This window comes from Rhagoletis pomonella, unplaced genomic scaffold, assembly GCF_013731165.1.
Source record: "Rhagoletis pomonella isolate Grant_MI unplaced genomic scaffold, Rhpom_1.0 Rhpom_scaffold_00007, whole genome shotgun sequence".
Classification (NCBI taxonomy): Eukaryota; Metazoa; Arthropoda; class Insecta; order Diptera; family Tephritidae; genus Rhagoletis; species Rhagoletis pomonella.
The window spans coordinates 72,174,711-72,186,162 of NW_023458561.1; positions in this window are offsets into that span (position 1 = coordinate 72,174,711).

Genomic DNA, 11,452 nt, shown 5'->3' on the forward strand with positions numbered 1-11,452 from the left:
GTGCATGTAAAACTACTACTGAAAAGTGTTTATTTTTCAACCAGAATCTGTTCAAGTATACGCACAAGATGTTCAAGATTTGGTTTTGAACATGAGTTGTTTAAAATATACACATGAAATGTTTAAAATTACAAACATGTTGAAAGTAAAAATATATTTTTTGCAAATAATAAATACTAAGTGCCAGGGTCGCACGCAGGAATATATTTTTCGGGGGAAAGGGTTTATACTTCTAAATATATATCATCAGCAAATACTGAAAATTCGCTCTTTAAAATACATTTATGAAAGTTTTATTTACAGTATGAAATAAATAAATAAACTTTTTAAAGTATCATCAATTGCATTTTATTTACATAAAATTTACAAAGAACTCGGACTATTAAAAACCGGCTTCAAAAAAGGGGAGGTTATCAATTCTTCGGAGTATTTTTACTTCTTTTATTTATTCCACCGCATAACTTTGCACCGCGTGAACCGATTCCAATAATTATTATTTTTTTTTTTTTACCGGAAAGATGGTACTTTAAGGGTCGTCTCGTAATTTGGTTTAGATCCGATCATTAAATCATGAAAAAATTAACGGTTAAAGATGCACTCAACTTTCAAAAGTAATACAAAATTTTACAAAAAAATTCTAATATAAATAAATTAAATAACTTCACCAAATTTTTACACTTTTTTATTAATTTTCGTCGATTTCTGGTTTCTCATTTTTTAATATTTCGAATAACGAAAATTTAACTGAACTTGTATTTTTATCATGTAGCTCATTTTGGTGGAACGAATTCGAAGTTAGCAAATTAAATCTTAGAATGCTTATTAAGTACATATCAGTGGTAAACTTTTTTAGCCTGTAAAGTGTAAAAACCAACTGTAAGTGAGTATGCATTGCATATTTTTAGGACAATGCTTTCATTCGCAGTTAAACTTTAAAGAGCTCTCAAGAAAAAAGAAAAATTCTTACAAAATGACGCACAAGAAATGGAAAAGAAAATTTTTTCTATCAAAATTTCTTATATCATAATAAATTTACCCCCAAAACCCATCCCTTGTGTGCGCTATGTGACAAATTTGACATGTAAAAGTAAACAGACAGTGTTTAATTTTGCACACACTAGGAGAGGAAACTGGTTACCTCTCTTTATATGCGTAAATTTAAACGAAAATTTTTTAGAGGAAATTTTAAACATTTTATGTGTAAACTGTGAAAATGTGAACAATAAATGTTTAAAACTCAAAAAACAAATTTGAAATTTGTTCTACGCCACACATATGATAAGTAAAAGTGAGCAAGCAGTGTTTAAATTTGCATTCATTAAGAGAGGAAACTGGTTACCTATCTTAATATGCGCAAATTTAAACAAAAATTGTTTAGAGTGTATGTTCTGCAAATCGTACGATTTCAAATCGGTGCGATTTAGGAAATCTGTTTCGGAGGATTTATAACAAAGAGGGAAAAATTTGGCACTAAAGCGATGGATATAACGTAAATGCTGTGCTTCCAGCCGTTTCCATTTGAAACATTGAATACTTTGATTACAAATATTCAACGATACTTTGCAAATCGCATTTAGAACTGGTTCGGAACTATAGAAAAAGGAAACGAAAAAGGGATACAGCGGTGGGCTTGTTTACTTTACAAAGATATGTGTTTGGCGGCTTTTTAGTTCAATCACGCTTTCATTCTCCACTTCCCAGATGCTTTTTCATAGCTGGGTAATACAAAACAAAAATTTGTGTCAACGTTTTAACAACCAGCTAGAAAAAATACTAGTTCATTAACTAGTATGTGCCTAGCAGTTCGACAATTTCGAAGAACTTAAGCGTTCAGCGAAATCTGCCTTTAAATTTCGGCTGTGGCATCACGTGAAGACTACTTGTTTTGGTTCTGAGATCGCAGGTTCGAGGCCGCTTAGAGGTGGTTCAGATTTTTAATGCTAAATCAATGTAAGTAAAATTAATTATTTGAATTTAAATATAAATAAAAAAATTTTAAATCTATTCGCATTGCAGAAAAAAATATTAATATAGGAAGAAATGCTTGTGCCACAAAAAAAAAAGGAATTAAAAAAATAAATATTTTTTAAATTATATTAAACAAGTAAGAAAGTCTAAGTTCGGGCGGAGCCGAACATTAAATATATGTTTTTCACCCCGCTACATGGTAAGCCGGGGTGTATCAATTTTGAGTAAATTAGCGTCCTTATATTTCGAAATATTGAAGTTTCAAGCATTTCTGAAATTTACCGTTATATGAAAAGCGGCCGTAATTTTAGTCCGATTTCAATAATTTTCAACGTTTTGCTTCTATGTGGCAAGCACAATAGCCATGCCGAGTTTGGTACAAATTGTTAGAACGGTTACCGAGATACATATATGTGATCATAAGTGGGCGGTGCCACGCCCATTTTCCAAAATTCTATCATAAACGTATTTCTTGGTAAAGAATTGTTGCAACCATCAATTTTGAATAAAATAGGTTTAATATTTACTGATTTATCGAGGATTTCGTATTTTTCTAAACTACCGTTATATGGGATGTGGGCGTGGTTATTGTCCGATTTTAAAAATTTTCGGCCATTTGGTATGCTGTACCAGGACCAACAACTGTGCCAAGTTTGGAAGAAATTGGTGCAGCGGTTACCAAGATATACACATGTAACCATAAGTGGGCGTGGCTACACCCATTTGCCAACATTTTTTAATATTCTTATTTTTCGTCTAAAACTCATTGTAAATATCAATTTTGAGTGAAGTATCTTCAGTAGTTACTAAAATATCGCAGTTTTCGCATTTCTGAAATTTACCGTTATATGGGAGGTAGGCGTGGTTATTGTCCGATTTCGCCCATTTGCAATACCATCCGTCCTACGCCCAGAAGAACTCCATGTACCAAGTTTCGTTAAGATATCTCAATTTTTACTCGAGTTATCGTGTGCACAGACGGACGGACGGACGGACGGATGGACGGACAGACAGTCACCGCTTAATCGATTTCTCTTTTCATTCCGATCATTTATGTATACATTTGTCTATATCTGTCTCGATTCGTTTTGCCTTTTACAAACAACCGTTATGTGAACAAAGTTATAATACCCTTGTGCACAAGTCCACTCGGGTATAAAAAGTAGGTTTCAAACCCATTTATTTATTTATTTCATGGTAGGAGAGCTTCTCTAAAAACATAGAAGCAATTTTTTCGATTCAAGTTGTTGAAAAGTAATGAATATCTAAATCCCGCGACTAATCCCGGGATCCCGGTATTGTGACAACGCCATCCCGAAAATCCCGGGATCAGAAAAAGCCGAAAAATTAACATCCCTAGTCTCCGCTGAGCCAGCCGGTTGCTTGGATTTTCGTCATATCCCTTTTGTGCGGCAGTTTGTTTATTTGATTCGTTCCCTATGTATTGTTGCGCACTGCAAGTGCATTTACTTAGAACATTAGGAAGCCGGTCATTTATCGGCACCAAAAGTTAAGGTGATAACAACAGCGTCATTCACAACGTTTTGTATTTGATCTTGTAAATTGTAAATATTGTGGATTATTAATAGCGCCATTACACGATATATATTTGCATGGCAGGGATGGAATTTCAAAATTTCAAAATGTGCCTAATGGACTGCAAAAATATGTAGTGCTGAAAAAGAGATGAAAGTACCACAAAATTTAAATTGCTTTCTTTAAAAGCGTTTTAAGAAAAATTTATTTTGAGAAATAGTATTCCTAAAGTACACTGAAATCATATAGTCATTAAAAGTGTTTAAAGTGCAAATATTTATACCACAAAAAGGTCTTTCTGGGGGTTTTTGCGCAACAGGAATCTGAACCTTCAGATCATTTTTTACCAAAAACGCTGCGGCTACTGGGTACACTATGGTGCAAATAAATACGAAGTAATATTGTTTAGACAAATTTTTGAGAAAGATTGTTTGCACTTTTTCTTCATGTTGCTTCCATGTTTTTGAAGCGAAGCTTATTTAGCGGCGGTTGGTTGGTTGGGAATAAATTGGCAACTTCAACAAGAATTGCCCACGGAAATGGAGCAACGGAAATAAGTACTTCTCGAGTGTATGCTCATGGTATTACTTTAACAAAAACTTGCTAATAAAAGGTTAAATAATAAGTACGTATATAGATAAAGAAAAACATAAAGGCAAAGGTAAAAATAAAAACAAAAACAAAGATGCGTAAAGATAAAGGCAAAAATTAAGACCAAGGTCAATTTAAACACTTTAATTATATAAGGGCAAAAGTGAAGGGAAATATGTAGATGAAGAAAACGATAAACATAAAAGTAAAAACAAGGACAAATACAAAGAAAAACATTAGGAAAAGGATACCCATAAAAGTAAAGATGAAGATAGAGGAAGAAAGTTTAAAATAAAGGTAATTATAGAGAAAAGGATATAGAGATACAGAGACTCAGTATGGGAACTATGGCATTGACACATCAAGTTAATCTTTTGGCAAATAAAATTAATCTATTGGCAAATAAATTTAATATTTCGGCAAATAAATTTAATGTCGGCAAATAAAATTAACCTTTTGGCGAATAAATTTAATCTTTTGGCAAATAAATTTAACCTTTTGGCAAGTAAAATTAATCTTTTGGCAAATAAATTTAATATTTTGGCAAATAAAGTTAAAGGCTGACTTCCAAAACGTATCAATACGTTTTTTGGAAACGTTCAAACTGTTTGTATATGCAGAGTTGCAACCATATACATTGCATATTTTAAATACTCAATATAGCAATGAACAATTTTTCTGAATTTTCCATTTTTTAAACACCAATGGTAACCAATAACAAACGAAGCATCAACTTTATTTCTGATGCGCTGATTGCGCTAGCGATGCGTTTCGATAAATTTTCGGATGCGTTTTGGAAAGGTATACATCGTCAACATTTGGTAGTTCGGCGTTATGGAACATCATACTTTGTACGTATGCAAAGCAATTGACGTTTTGGAAGTCAGCCAAACTCTTCTGTAGTACTAAACAGTGTTTGAAAAAAGTAAAAAAATACACTAAAAAACTGCCGTTGCTGCTGCTAGGAAAGCTTTTTTTACTTTTAACGCTTAGCTTTACTGCGCCAATATCAAGAGTTAACCTGCAGGATAGCTGAAAAGTGTTTTTTTGTTTTTCTGTTCTGTTGATATCACTGCTCACTTTCAAACTATTCGGCACACTTTATTTCAACCAAACCATGTATTCTGACCAAATGGGATAAAAACATCTAGAATGCTACAAATCTTGAACTCCTTTAATACATTTTCAAACGCAAAATATTTATTTATGGCTTGAAATTTCCAAAAAGATGGGCCCCTAATGTACATATGTGCGTATGCAGCATTTTAGATGTTTTTTTTTATCCCATTTGGCTAGAATGCGTGGTTTCGTTGAAATAAAGTGTGCCAGATAGTTTGACGAATATTTGAAAATATGCTGTGACATAAATGTTTGAAAGTGAACAGACAAATCAACAGAACAGAAAAGCCAAAAAACACTTTTCAGCTATCCTGCAGGTTAACTCTTGATATTGGCGCAGTAAAGCTAAGCGTCAAAAGTAATAAAATGCTTTTTCTAACACTATTTACTACTACAGAGATTAACTTTATTTGCCAGAAGATTAAATTTATTTGCCAAAATGTCAAATTTATTTGCCAAAATATTAAATTTATTTGACAGAAGATTAATTTCATTTGCCAAAAGATTAAATTTATCTGCCAAAGATTAAACTTATTTGCCAAAAGATAAATTTTTTTTGCCAAAAGTATATGTAATTTAATAATGTAAATGCTATATTTTGAGATGTTAGAGATTTTCGGGATTCTCCGGACTTATCGATATAATAATCGATATTTTTATCGGTTTTGCTATCAAAATTTATATCGATTTTGTTATCAAGATTTATATCGATATTGTTATCAATTTTGCTATCGATATTTTTGGAACTTTATGTAATAATCGATATTTTTGTCGATTTTGTTATCGATATTTTAAACGATTTCGCTATCGATATTGTTATTGGTTTTGTTATCGATATTGTTATATATATTCTGTTATCGATATTTTTATAAAATTTGTTATCGATATTTTTATCGATTTTGTTATCCATACTGTTATCGATTTTGTTATAGATTATTTATCGATTTTGTTATAGATTATTTATCGATTTGGTTATCAATTATTTATCGAGTTGTTTATCGATTTTGTTATCGATACTCAGTAGGTACTTGAAGAAAATATCGAGTATTTACTCGTAGCGTACTAACTCCAGTCTGAAAGCGCAGTTACCCACGGATGTAAAAATGGAGAACGCGTCAGCTGACACGATCTATCTTATGGGATCTGCGTGTTAACAAAAACTTACCATCGCATGGCCGTGACGTTGACTTTGCTTCTCTCTCTTTCTATCAACAGCAAACTTGATATATTTCTACGTAGTACGTACTGCTACGCTACGCTACGTTCACGTTCGTAGGTAACCGCGCTCTGACACTCAGGTGATTCATGATTGATGAGTCAGTTGTCCCGTAGGGATTCTATGATGTGTTTGTAAAGAAAGCAAGTTATTTGAAGAGGCATCCAAGTGTACTTTCACATTTTTGCACTTGGTTTAAGAGTTTCGCTTTATACCAATGATCTTAAGTCCCACAAGTACATCTTTGTGGCAGAAAACTCTTTTGCAACAACTAAAAGTTCCTACAAATATGTATTTCTCGAAATACACTTAAAAACACTTGTCCAGTGTAGGATTCACTTATTGGCAAACACATGTACAGTACATTTATATGTGTGAATGGAAGTTTCGCACTGCAATATGTATTTTCCCTGACGCACACACATCCTCCTAATTAGTCACAGCTAATTGTCCACATTGCGTTCATTACTTTCTCCTCCTTCAGACGTACATAAATTGCATTGCCAGCTAGTGTTTGCTTTGATTTAGAAAACCAGATACGATGTCGTGCAGTATCGCCAAGCAAACGACAAAGTTTGTAAACAATTAAAAACTCATAAAGAACTTTACTTTTCTTAAAGCACAATAAAAATGAAGCCTTAACTGAATGAACAAAGGAGAATATATCTCGGCATATTCACGCGTAAATATGAACAAGTAAATATAACATATTACATCCATACATACATATGTACATACATATGTGTCTAATATGTACGATCATGTAAGCGTGTATGGATGTACATATGTATGCATGTATGCGATTGAAGGAAAATGGATATTATTCAATTTTTGAAGTCTTATACGGGTGAGAAACGCGTAATGCTTATAAGCAGGCGATCAAATGCACGATTTTTTTTTTTTTAATTAACTCGGATCCGGGGAATTTTCGATGACAACACTGGTAAAAAGGGTCAGCTGTTGTCTTTTGTATAAGTAAGCAAACAAAGCAGGCGAGTTTGGCTTCCGCTCCAGCCGAGTGGTGAGAGTTGCGTGCTACAAGCCTGTGGCTGTCAGATTCGAACCTCGGTTGGAGCGATTGCGAAGAAATTTTTGGTTTTTATTATTATTTATTTTATTTATTTTTATTTATGTATATATTTAATTTTACTTTATTTTATTTTCATTTGCTTTATTTTATATCACATTTTTTATTTTACTAAATAGTAGTAGTTAATTTAAATTTTTAGAGAGAATTTTATTAAAAAGAGAACAACTAATTGAAAGCATAGTTAACAAAATATAGAACTTATAAAAAAAATTTATAAAAACGAGATAAATGAAACTTCTTCTGGCCGTGGGACTCGAAACCGCGACCTTGCGGCTCGTTAAACCGCAATACTGCCGACTGTCAGGGCAAAATTATTATGGGCTCGCTTATCTGCATAAACACCCTTTATTTGCATTATTCTTCTTTTTCAATGGTGCTGTAACCGCCCAAGCGATTTTGGCCGAGTTCAACAAAGCACGCCAGTCTCTCTCTTCTGTGCCAACCAGAGTCCTGCACAGTCGGTTTGAATTCGGTTAAAATTCGGAAATTAGCGTACATTTATTACTCCTATTCTCCTTAAGCGGCCGAAGGCCGCCTACGCAGAAGGTGTTCTCTGCAAAAGGTGTTCTGCCCTCTTCTTTGGCAACACAGAAATGAGAATTGTACTTAGTGAGGGTTATAATTACTAAGTGCGGCCAAAGACCGCCTACGCAGAAAGGCGTTCTCTACAAAAGGTGTTCAGCCCCCCTTCTTTGGCAAAACAGAAAAAAAATTATACTTAGTGAGTGTTATAATCCCTAAGTGCGGCCAAAGGCCGCCTACGCAGAAAAGTGTTCTCTGCAAAAGGTGTTCAGCCCCCCTTCTTTGGCAACACATAAAAAAAATTCTACTTAGTGAGTGTTATTATCTCTAAGTGCGGTCGAAGGCCGCCTACGCAGAAAGCTGATCTCTGAAAAAGATGTTCAGCCCCCCCTTCTTTAGCAATATAGAAAGGAGAATTCTACTTCTTCTTCTTCTTTTTTGGCGCTGTAACCGCCTAAGCGCTTTTGGCCGAGATCAGCAAAGCACGCCAGTCGTTTCACCTCTGTGCCAACTGACGCCAATTGGAAACGCCAAGTGAAGCCAAGTCCTTTTCCACCTGATCTTTCCATCGCAGTGAGGGCTTCCCGCTTCCTCACCTACCACCAGCGGGTTCCGAGTTGAATACTTTCAGAGCTGGAGCGTCGGTGTCCATTCGAACGACATGACCAAGCCAGCGGAGCCGCTGTATTTTAATTCGCTGCACTATGTCCATATCGTTGTAAAGCTCATACAGCTCATCGTTCCATCGTCTGCGGTACTCGCCGTCGCCAACGCGTAAAGGCCCCTTACAGTTGCATGGCTATACTCAATCCGACTCTTGCGTCCTCGTTCGCGCACTCTGGGCAACGTGAGCAACCCATGTGCGAGATGCGGTAACCAATCCGAGTGGAGCCTTGGGTCACTGCAGAAAGAGAGGGAGCTTCGGTGGGGCCACTCCGACTTATTCGGTTTAAGCGCTCACTGAAGTCTGCAGCGTCTGTTCACCAGTAGGTGCGGCTGCAAGTGGGTGTCTGCTTGGAGCAAGCGGCTCGCTATATAAACGTGTATTTGGTTGCGAAACCACCCCCGTCCCAGCAATGGGTTGTGCGCTGGGCTTGGGACCCGCCACGTAAAAACCACTTCCAGTGAAGCATAATATAGAAAGGAGAATTCTACTTAGTGAAGGTTATAATCCCTAAGTGCGGCCGAGGGCCGCCTACGCAGATAGTTTGTGTTATAACTAGTTGGGAACAAATGCAGTTTGGCTCCAAATTTAAAATTAACAAGTAAGAAAGTCTAAGTTCGGGCGGAGCCGAACATTAAATACCCGGCGCAAGTATTAAATACAGTACATTTTGCTTAGCTGCACATCCTTCTTTGCACGAAAAACTTGTGCACTTAACCGAAAATGCACTTAAGCGAATTTTCTTTACTACTTCAATGAGGAAGGTATCCAAATCCCTATGAAAGCAAATAATGGAGAAGCACTTACCACGTAGAAATTACTGCAAGCGAAATTTCTACCGATTGCTATCTAATTATCTATACAACTACATAAATTGATAGTCATTTTCGTTGTTCTGCGAGATGAGCAAAATAGGGCCAGTGCAGGTAAACGTAATACTTTCTTTGATAATTGATACTAGTCGCATATTTTTTAAGGCAGGTATCGCCAATGTGCAGGTATGTTAAATGCATCTATCGGAGCACTTTCCTTATAAATGTTAAAAATAATGCCTCTGATGCGCATTTTGGGTTAGGTATCTTGAATGTGCACTTAAGCATAGAGGCAGCAAAGCAAAATATACTGTATATGTTTTTTCACCTCTCCGAAAGCTACCGCTAGATGGTAAGCCGGGGTGTATAAATTTTGAGTAAATTAGCGTCCTTAAATTTCGAAGTATTCCAGTTTCAAGCAATTCTGAAATTTACCGTTATATGAAAAGCGGTCGTAATTTTAGTCCAATTTCAATAATTTTCAACGTTTTGCTTTTATGTGGCAAGGACAATAAAAATACCGAATTTGGTATAACGGTTACCGATATACATATTTGTGATCATAAGTGGGCGGTGCCACGCCCATTTTCCAAAATTTTACCATAAACGTATTTATTGGTAAAGAATTGTTGCAACCATCAATTTTGAATAAATTAGCTTTAATATTTATTGATTTATCGAAGATTTTGTATTTCTCTAAATAACCGTTATATGGGATGTGGGCGTGGTTATTGTCCGATTTTTAAAATTTTCGGCTATTTAGTATGCTCTGCCAAGGCCAACAACTGTGCCAAGTTTGGAAGAAATTGGTGCAGCGGTTACCAAGATATACACATGTTACCATAAGCGCCCATTTCCAAAAAATTATAATATTCTTATTTTTCGTCTGAAAATTATTGTAAAAATCAATTTTGAGTCAATTATCTTCAGTAGTTACTAAAATATCGCTGTTTTCGTATTTCTGGGCGTGGTTACTGTCCGATTTCGCCCATTTTCAATACCCACCTACCTTGGATTAACAGAAACCTACATACCAAATTTCGTTGAGAAATCTCAATTTTTGCTCTAGTTATCGTGTACACGGACGGACGGACAGACGGATAGACGGACATACGGACGGACAGACAGACATGGCTTAATCGACTTCTCTATTCATTCTGAGCATTTATGTATACATTTGTCTATATCTATCTCGATTCGTTTTGGCTGTTACAAACATCCGTTATGTGAACAAAATTAATATACCCTTCTGCACAAGTGCGCTCGGGTATAAAAAACGAAACATTGGGATCGATGGAGATGATTGAACTGAATATAACGGTATACTTCTTTCTTAGGGAAACAACAACAACAACAATTATCAAAGGTTAAAGTTCAAAAAGATGGATTTTGAAAATTGATCTCATTCAATTTTGATTTCAATTTGATTCCCTTTAATTTGGTTTACGTACTTTATATATACATATGTTGTATAGTTTTTACCAAAATTGGATTAATGTAAAATAATTATAAAAAAACACCGTTTGCAGAGAACACGTTTACGCGTAGGCGGCCTTCGGCCGCACTTAGGAATTATAACCCTCACAAAGTAGAATTCTCTTTGGCACCGTGAAATTGTGCATATGGAAACTGTGCCTACGAAATAATGAATACGAAATAAACCGAAATAATGCATACTAGTGTTCGCCCAGCGGTTGAAATTCAACCGATAAAATTAAGGATAGTTTATGTAAGTTGAATGAGCTAAAATAACATTAGTTGGAATGGGTTAAGTGGAGGGGAGTTTAGCTTAGTACTTGGTATAACATAACATAACCATAACATAAGAATAAATAACATAACATATGAAGCATAACACACCACAATATAACATCGCACACTCTTCACTTGTATTTCCTTTTTATCCCTTTTTTCACCTCTATCTAAATCTTATT